The sequence below is a fragment of the Meleagris gallopavo genome, chromosome 3 (assembly GCF_000146605.3).
Source record: "Meleagris gallopavo isolate NT-WF06-2002-E0010 breed Aviagen turkey brand Nicholas breeding stock chromosome 3, Turkey_5.1, whole genome shotgun sequence".
Lineage (NCBI taxonomy): Eukaryota > Metazoa > Chordata > Aves > Galliformes > Phasianidae > Meleagris > Meleagris gallopavo.
The window spans coordinates 20,123,201-20,132,831 of NC_015013.2; positions in this window are offsets into that span (position 1 = coordinate 20,123,201).

The following is a 9,631-nucleotide window of genomic DNA, read 5'->3' on the forward strand; positions in this document are numbered from 1 at the left end:
AAAAAAAAAACCTATTAAGATTTCTGGCCTAAAGACCAAAACAAATATGGTTGTGATTAAAGCTTTGTCTCACTTAATAGGGAGATTGTGTCATATGAATAACCAAGTATTATTTGTTTTTTTTGAAGTAAGTTGATGAAAATTAAAGACCTAAAGGTTTTGCTTAGATTTCCTAGAAGTATTTAAAAAAAAGTCAGTAAGAGTTTATAGGAGAATTTGTAATACTGTGGCTTTTCTCTCAGAAAATTTTATTTTTTTATTCTTTGGGAGAGAGAGTGCTTAATCTTTGCAGAACAAAAGGGCTATCCGGCAGGTTAAACTCACTACCTCCCTTGGGCTGAAAGAGACATCAACTCTAAAAGTCAATTAAAAAGAAAGGCTTCCTTTTGTTGTGAGTACTTTAAAAGGCTCTGCAGTGTTCTTCAGACTGGTCACTGTTTGGTCTTTCTACTTCAAAGATCCTTTCAGACAGCAAGCATCTAAATGTAAAGTATTGCTGAGAATGCTGTGATTTTTTTTCAGTACTTGCACAAGTAAATAGCCCTGGATTTTAACGTGGCATGTAGTCTAGTCTCCTAAACGAAAGGATCACAAAAAGATATACGCGCTCTGTGCTAATGTACATTGTTGCATCGGATACCACTGAGTGGCTCTTCTCAGCGAACCTGGCCTATACCAGCTCAGGGGCCAATAACAGCACAACCAGACTCAATGCGGCATGCTGGAAAATGGCGATTTTATTGCATCCTACACTTCTATTTATAGTGTCTCTACTTCGTTAACGCCTCTCTTGGGTGTTACCTACCCTTATCTACTACTGACGTGCCAGGGGAGGTTCTGTCCCGTAACATTCCGAAGTTTCCTGAACGCCTAGAGTACATCTAAAAACTTTTCCTGTTTTCCAAAGTTCTCTGTATATGAAACCTATGACTAAAAACATCTTTGAGAAGCAGATCTGTCTCTGTATGTCTAACTATAAACTTAATGTGATTAGCTATTGCTTTTTAATGAAAAAATAGAGATCAATTTCCCTTCCCTGTCTTGGCCCTTCCTTAAATGAAAGTTCTAAAATTTACTGTAGTAAATAAGAGAGGGAGATAGGGAAGGCAACTGACAAGTGAACACTAAAGAAGTAAGCTGATCAGTGTGTTGACAGGCTGGAACTCCAGCACAGTATTTTATTTTTAATTTAAGTAACTTGAATCAGCTAAGAAACTGGGATGCTGCACAGTTGCTGATGCCCATTTCTGGGGCAATTTACAGTTCCCTGCACCTTTGTCTGCAGATTGACTTATATAATTGACAAATGTTGTTGTTTTTTTTCTCAGTAATAGTCAAATATGAAAGTCTCTGTAATCTGTCTGAAAGCTCTTATTTACTTAATGAACAAAGGTCTAGTAAGTAGGCATGTTTCATTGATTAGCTGAGATCCACTGTAAGCACCTTATTAAGAAACAATTGGAATAATTCTTTGTGTTTGAATTGTCTGTTGCTCACATGACCTACTGCCCATCCAGGTTGCAAACTATTGCACCAGATGCTAACTAGTTAAATATTTAATTATCATTAGAGACACTTGAATAACATAAAAATGAATAACAAAGAGAAGAAGAACCTTTTATATTGAGTTAGGAAGGGCTTTCAGAAGGTGTAACCCTTCATATGTTTGGAAGGCATGTATCCCAGAGGATGAATTTCTTTCCCAGTGCTAATGGAAAATCGTAATCTTGGAACCTTCTTTTTTTTCATCGTGTTTCTTTTGGAGAAAATAGATTTGTTTCTCAGCTACCAACATTAGGCAGACTGTTATATCAGAAACATCTTAATAAATAGTCAGATGTAAAAATTCAAAATAGGGTCCATTGTCATTCTGAAGTGGAAAACTGGAATTCTGGAAGGTTTGGCAAAACAAAAGGGAAAAACACAGGGATAGCACTCTTCCCCAGTATTGTAGGGAATGGTTAGGGCTCTTTAGTAGATTCAGCAGAGAATATGTTTTGCACCATGGAAGGTGAGAGGTGTGAGCTGCTGGGTCTTGTCTATCCTCTCTCTGTCTGTCCTTGTCTCTCAAGATAAGGAAGATAATTAATAGTGGAAACACATCTGATAGCTGAGTAAGCGTAAAGTGTGAATCAATGAGAAATTCTCAATCATATGTGTTCATTGCATTGTGTTTTGTCCATGAAACCAAAGGAGTAGTAAAACCAGTAATGGTCAACATTGTCTCAAAATTACAAGCTGATTCAATTTCTAAACTATGAAGTTTGGCTTTTAATGCACTTTAATGCCACAAAACACACAAAAATACATACCTGTATCAAAAGGGATTAAAGCAAAGAATTGTTTTAGTTCTTTTTGAAATGGAAAACAAGACTCTTCCTGGGGATAAGCCCCCTCAGGAATTTCAAGAGCTGTAACATCACAGAAAATTTTAGCTTATAGTGAGGCAAAATAATAAAAGCAGTTCAGCTGGAATTTCTCTAAGTGATACAGTTTTATTGTCTATCATATCATCAGTTGCTTTTTAGCACCTTATTAATATCCAGGAAACAAAAACTTGATTTCATGTTGAATTAATTATGCACTTTATGTTTCTTAATAATCTATCAACAATTATGAGAAATATTTTTACAGTCTCTGCTAGAGAAAGATGGGAAGCTGAATATCTTTAAAAAAATATTAGAGGTACAAACGAGTTTTATAATGCTCTCTGTGCAAACTGAGTTTTCTTTACTTACATATGAAGATGATATCTGTCACCACGAACTTCTGATTATTACATATATGACACAGAAAAGCCAAGTAAGTGGCCCCAAGAGATGCTATCCCATCTCAGTCATTCTGTGATGCTGTGAAGAATCACACAGCAGACCACACCCATAAGGATATAGAGAGAGGAATAGGGGCTTATTTCCACCAAAGTAGCATCTCTATCTGTGCTTTTTTTAGTGCAAAATGTTAGCCCTCCTTCTGGCTTAGTCTTTAACCCAGTACTCAATTTCTATCTGGAGTGTGTGTGTTTGTCCTTTTGGGTTGTGTCCTCTAGTAAGGTTAATTCATTTTAGGGAGGCATTTGATTTAGGTTGCTCCAAGCGAAATGTGTCAATCCTTCTACCTTTGTCCCGAAGGTATTTTTTTCAGTACGCTAGAAGGACTGTGCCCTTAGCGATTACAGTATATCTGATTGATTGGCTGCAATCTATAATACTGCAGGTATGACATTATCCTCTCTCCATAATGCGGTTCTTTCTGAGTTCAGATGAGGTGCAATTTCATCAGGGACTATTTCAGCCCTTTGTTTCACCGAGCTTAACCTTAAAAAGGCAATATTGATTTCCTATTTAAACCACAGTTTTACAGACTGCAATAACTAGAAGAAATTATGCTTATAATAATAAAAAAAATATATTCATTATCAAGCTGCTCATTACATGTCTTGAACCAAGTTTTGTAAATTATAAAACATCTATCCATACAACAGTTGCATTTGTAACGTGGTAAGGAGGAGCTCATACAAAAGTAAAGGAAGACTTAGGTTAAATTGAAAACACAGAACAAAAAAAAAAAATACTGTCTTTCATGAAGACTCTTGTTGGCTGCAAGAGTTTTAAAATATATGTTTTATTTTAATTAATACTATTGCACCTGACTATTAAAACAATGAAGTATATTAATGAAAAAGCGTAATATGTCGATAGCATTTCTACTCTAAGTTAAATCAGTGATAAAAGAAAATGTCCTGTGATTCTTTATGGATATTATTGTTTCTATAAATATATTCTAAAGTTGTAAATAAACTGATAAAGATTTGTGAGACTTTGGATTCCACATTTTAAGTCTCCTATTGCATTTTTTTGTAATATTGGAAGGAGGGGTATGTATGCATGAATAACAAAACAGAGGCAAAATAATACTTGTCCTTAGCTTAATAAATTAAACGGATATTTACATGACTGAAAATATACTAACACAAGATAAAAGAGGTCCACTTCTCTATTAGATAGAAGAAGGAAAATGATGGTGCAAGGAAGCTTCTGGTATTTTCTGTTAGTGAATGTATTTTATAGATTGCAAGCTGTAAGTCTTCTAAAGTTTTCTCATCCTATTATTTTAAAATTTAGAAAAGTTGGTAAAAGGCTGAATAAGAAAATATTTCATAAATAAGAATCAGTTATTTCTCTGTTCAAGACACAGAAGAAAACTCCAAGAGTGTCACCAAAATGAGTCCTTTATTTCCACCTCATCTACTGTTGCTGTTGAGCCATAATTGTTGAAATTCACAACAAGCATCTGTTTTAAAATTACTCAATTCCTTAGTCTGGAATTTGGGAAATGAACAGTCCCATGTAAGGAACATGAGGATTTATAACAATGAAAGTCAGGCTAGAATAGTGTTATCTTCTTTACAAACTGTAAAATGCCTTGTGATTGGGAACATGGAATGGAGAATGGAAGGTTTTAGAAGAGTGAAAAGTGAAAAGTTTCCTGAGGAGAGACTAGCTGTTCACAGACTACTCTGATGTTCAGTAAGCTTTAATATAACTCTGAATCTGAACAACAAGGAACAGTTGAGAATTACTTTGACTGCGGTTATTTGTAGATGACTGGGCTCTCTACTTAGATCTTTTTGTTAGTCTAACTAGAGCCTACTTTAGTTGTTGTGATAAGTTTTTTATCACATCTTTGGTCCTTGTACTCCCCTATTACAATGCTCGGGAAAACAAGGGAAACTGTCAGTTTTAAACAACAGGAAAATAAGAAAGCCCTACAGTTGCTATTTCTCATGTTCTGAAACACATGAAAGATTTTTTACTGAGTTCATCAATCACCAGAAAAGTCATAGGCTCATTACAACTGCTGGGACTAATGGAATAGGTAGGTAAGAACGAGTCAAAAACAGATGTTAAAAACAGACAAATTATTAAGTATAAGAATTCATAGAATTGTAGAATATCCTGAACTGAAAGGGACAAAAAGATTGTGAAGGCCAAACTCCTGGCTCCACACTGGACCACCCAAAATTCAAACCATAATTCTAAGAGCATTCTGAGAGAGTTATGTATTCTTAAGCATGCATTGCGCAGTGGTGTATGCCTAATGTAATATAGATGATTCTAGAATATTGAGAGACCTGAGATGAATGTTCACTCTTTAAGAAAGTCGATAGGTTATCTCTAGGTTCTGTTGTCTCTGGGACCACCTTGTTAATACTCACAAGATTAATGTTTTGGAGTTTGTTGGGCAAAACTACTGTTCATTATTTTTCCTAAGATGACTGCTGTCTTCTGAAATTACAGAATTCAGTTCTGATTGAAGCCTGTTGAAGACCAAACTTGTAAGATTTTGCTGAAAATACAAGTCAAGCTATGGATTTCCGTAATCCATTATGGAATGGCATATTTAAAATTAAATCCTTACTAGTACTGGTGATGGACATAGAGACATTTATAACAAAAATATTATATAACAATTGTATGATTATATATACAATAAAAAAACTAGAAGTAAACAAATGCCTGCAAATAATCTATTAACAGAAAAAATATATATAGCAGATAGTATCAAATCTATTACAGTCAGAATCTGACCAATAGTAGAAAATCTTTTAATAAAGGCTCTTATTTAAAGTATTTTGGTAGTTCCTAGTAATTGCTAGAATACTTGACAGTTTGGGAAAAAGAGAATAACCTTAGGAAATAAAAAAAATAGTATTTTACAGAATATGTCAGAATGTTATCACATTCATTTCAATCTGTCATATTACTTACAGAATTATAAATGTAACCAAGTTGCAGCCTGAGGTCTATAAATGCTTCCTTTACAGATATTGTTAATGTATAAAAAAGTTCTGTTTTCTTTTGGTTTCCTTTCCCTCTTTTCCTCCATCTCATGTGTTTATTCAAAAAACAGAGAAGGGCAGCAAGATAAAGGATGGTTTTCTGATATCCATACTTTAGCACTGACATTGATAGATTCCTATGAGAAATGAAAATATTTGTAATTTATCAAAAATAGAGACTCTAGATCATTGGTAAACTATGTATACAGTCACCATAGTACATTTTTGAGGCAAGACCAACATAGCATGATACAAGACAGAGCAAAAATAGATGTTGCTATTTCATCATCTGAAGATCTTCTTGAAGGAAATAAGACTATTCTGAGGCATTTCTTTCTTAACTTTAACTGATAATTGAACAGCAAAGTTGCTTTATATATCAACAGTTATATTATCCTGAGTTTTGATCTTACTGAAAGGAATACTCATTTTTAACCTGTAGTGAAAATTTCATATTGCCTGAGTTGATTTTCAAGAGTGCAGTGAACCATGGAGCCTGGTCCAATGGCTGATGTATTTTCATTTTTATAGTGAAGTTTAATTTAAGTCATGAGTGATCTGCTCTATATACTGCTAATGATTACAAAAGTGACAGAATAAATTAACTTATTCTATATGAATACTTATATTGTTTTGGTTTTGTAAGGACACAAAAAAAAGGTGTTTCTTTTCTTTTTTTTTTCTTTTTAATAGCTCTCAACATTATACAGTTACAATTTTTTTTTTTTGAAGTATATATCGTGTTTTTATTGTGTTACCATGTAATCTTAAATAATCACTTTTTTGTGTGTGTCGTAGAAAGCCTGTATGCCTCTAAGCCTATAATACTTTCATTAGCTTAGTGCTCAGAAATGCTAATCATTAGACTCTTTTCCATTGTTAGGCAATTGATAAATATGTTTATTGTGTGCTGCCATATTATATCACATTCTTTGTGCTGTAATACATATTTGTGTGTAAGTCTTTTTATGAATATTTTACAAAACAGTCATACTCCAAGAACAGGGACATCATCCTCATCCCATTTTGGTTTTATGCCAGTAAAAATTCAAGCAAGTATTCCAGCTTCATTTTCGTTTCTGATGTCTGAAGGCTTAACTGACATTAGAATTAAACTTGTAACTCAGCGTAGAAAATACAACTGCGTGAATAGCAATTGAATAGGGAGAGGATGGCTTTGGCAGTTAAATCCAAAAATCAGAACCTTAAACAAATTCGTATTTGTCTTGCCAAATTGAGTAATTGGTAAATATTTGACTTAATATTACAATTTTGGGACCTTTCTAATTGATTTTTTAAAAGTGATCTTTTTGCAGGAGGAAGATCAACATCTTCTTGTTGTCTGGTAGTTCTGTCAGTTCAGTTATCTTGCAGTGCATGGCACCTGTCTCCCATAAAAATCAAGCTTCATCTTCCATTTGTGAAATTTCTATCCGTGCTTCTTATATTTCATGGCAATGCTCCAAAATATTTGGGGTCAACAATGGAGTATTGGTTCTCAGCTCCTCCTATTCATCATCAACTTCATATAAAACAAAGGAAGGACTGAGGTTCATGTATCCAACTTCAAAGAAAGCTATAAAAATTCCATTGATTTATTGTGTCCCATGTAAAGGGAGATAAAAGAGTAACTATTGTTGGATTATGGACCATGTTAAGATTCTGGTAAATTAGATAGTGAGTAGAAACACTTTTTTTTTTCTTTTTTTCTTTTTTCTTTTTTTTTGCACCCCTTTCTTGTTGCCTGGCATGGATTCTGGATGTTATGCTTGCCAAATGGATTTTGTGGCCACAGAGGTGGGATTTGCTCAGTCTGTTGAAACTTTTCCAGCTTGTAGGATGGACAGACTGAGGATTACTTTCCTTGATAGTCCAAGATTTCTTATCAGTTCACTTGCAATCTCTCTCCTAACCTCCATTTTGATGTTACCAAGTAATTCTTTTTCTAACTGAAAAAGACAAGGTATAAAAAGGAATTACTGTTATTTCCAAGTTATCTAGATAGATTACGGAGGGCAAGAAAGCCAAATTCACTAAGATTTATAGACATCTAGAGTTTATTCAAATGGGAATTATTTAACTAAGTACTTAGGAGAATAACAGTGGAACTAATTTGCCTAAGGTCAGAGAAAGAAAATTCATCAAGGTGAGAGATGAACTGAGGTTTTCCATATCCTATAACCATTCATTTAGCTACAGGGCATATCATCTCAGATGCTTTTGCAGTTAATTTTAATAGACACTGACAGTATAGACATACTTTTTTTCTGTTGTTGTGTTTTCTTATTTCAAGATATTGCAGAGAAATTAGGTTGGATGATCAGCCGTTACAGCAAATCCACATTTACAGATCTTAGCTGGCTTTCCATCTGGCATGGATCAACCATTTTACTCTACTGCCAATTATTTTTTTTTTCGAATCTCTTTACGGGTAGGAATATGGTTGTTCTACATTAGCTATTGTTTCGCGTAAGCAAAGCCATTCTCACTGCTGACAGATTTATGATTAAGGTGGCTGCAGAAATGTTCCCACCATCAGTGCATAATGGATGCTTTGTCAGTAAGCAATTTTCCTCCATTCACAGAGGTACAATTATCATCTTTGCTGAACTGAGTACAGTTTGGAGTGCTTCATGGAGCTTTAGTGTTTCTAGTCGTCTGCATAGAACAGTAGTTCATCTCCTGTCTGATCCAGCTAGATACCTCATATAGGTCTAAGATCATTCAGAACTTGATTTCTGAGACTTCTCTGAATGAGGTCTTGTGCGCATAGTAGTGACTACATCCAGAAAAAGGCAACAAATATAGTGAGGGGACTGGAGCACAGGTCTTATGAGGAACACCTGAGGGAACTGGGATTGTTTAATCAGGAGAAGTGGAGGGTCAATGGAAACCTTATTGACTTCTATAACTGCCTGAAAGGAGGTTGTGGCAAGGTGCGAGTCAGCCTCTTCTCCCTGGTAACTAGTGGTAGGATGAGAGGGAATGGCCACAAGAGGCGTCAGGGGAGGTTCAAGTTGGATATTAGGAAAAAAAAAATTGAGAAAGGACGGTCAGGCACTGGAATGGGCTGCTCAGGGAGGTGATGGTGGGGTCACTGTCCCTGGAGGTGCTCAAGAAATGTTTGGATCTTGTACTAAGGGACATGGAAATACTGGTGGTAGTGGACAGTTGGACTGGATAATCTTAGAGGTCATTTCCAATCTTAATGAGTTTATGATTCTATGACTCCAAAGGATATATGGCTGTCCTCTCTAGCAGAAAAGATGACCTTTCCTGAGCTTAGTGAAGTGACTCATGTTCCATGACTTTCTTTCAGGATTATTGCATTAGGAATGGCGTACGTCATTTTGCTATTCCTATGACATTTCTTTGCTCAGATTGCTTAGATTAATAGCAGTTCAATCCAGGTCAGCATCAAAATTCTTGCTGGAGCATCATTTATACTCTATTTTATTATTCTCAGTAAATACTCTTGGTAATCATATTTAATTCATCATTTGCATTTCATGAGTTTCTAAGCCTGGCAGTTTGGGGGACAGAGTAAATAGGATCTCTATTTCTTAGTTATCATGCTTTAACATTGTCCACACTTGCTGCTGGTTCACTTCACTTTTTACATATGGGGGAAATGAATAAATGAAATCTCAACATATAAAAGCATTTGCATGGTAAATTCAACTTCTAGGATTTTGCATAGAGGCTCTCCCTTTGTAGCTCTCTTTCTGGCTTAAGTAGGTCACACAAAATAGTACTTGAGTCTGTATAACAGTCTGAAGTGGTTATTCCTGA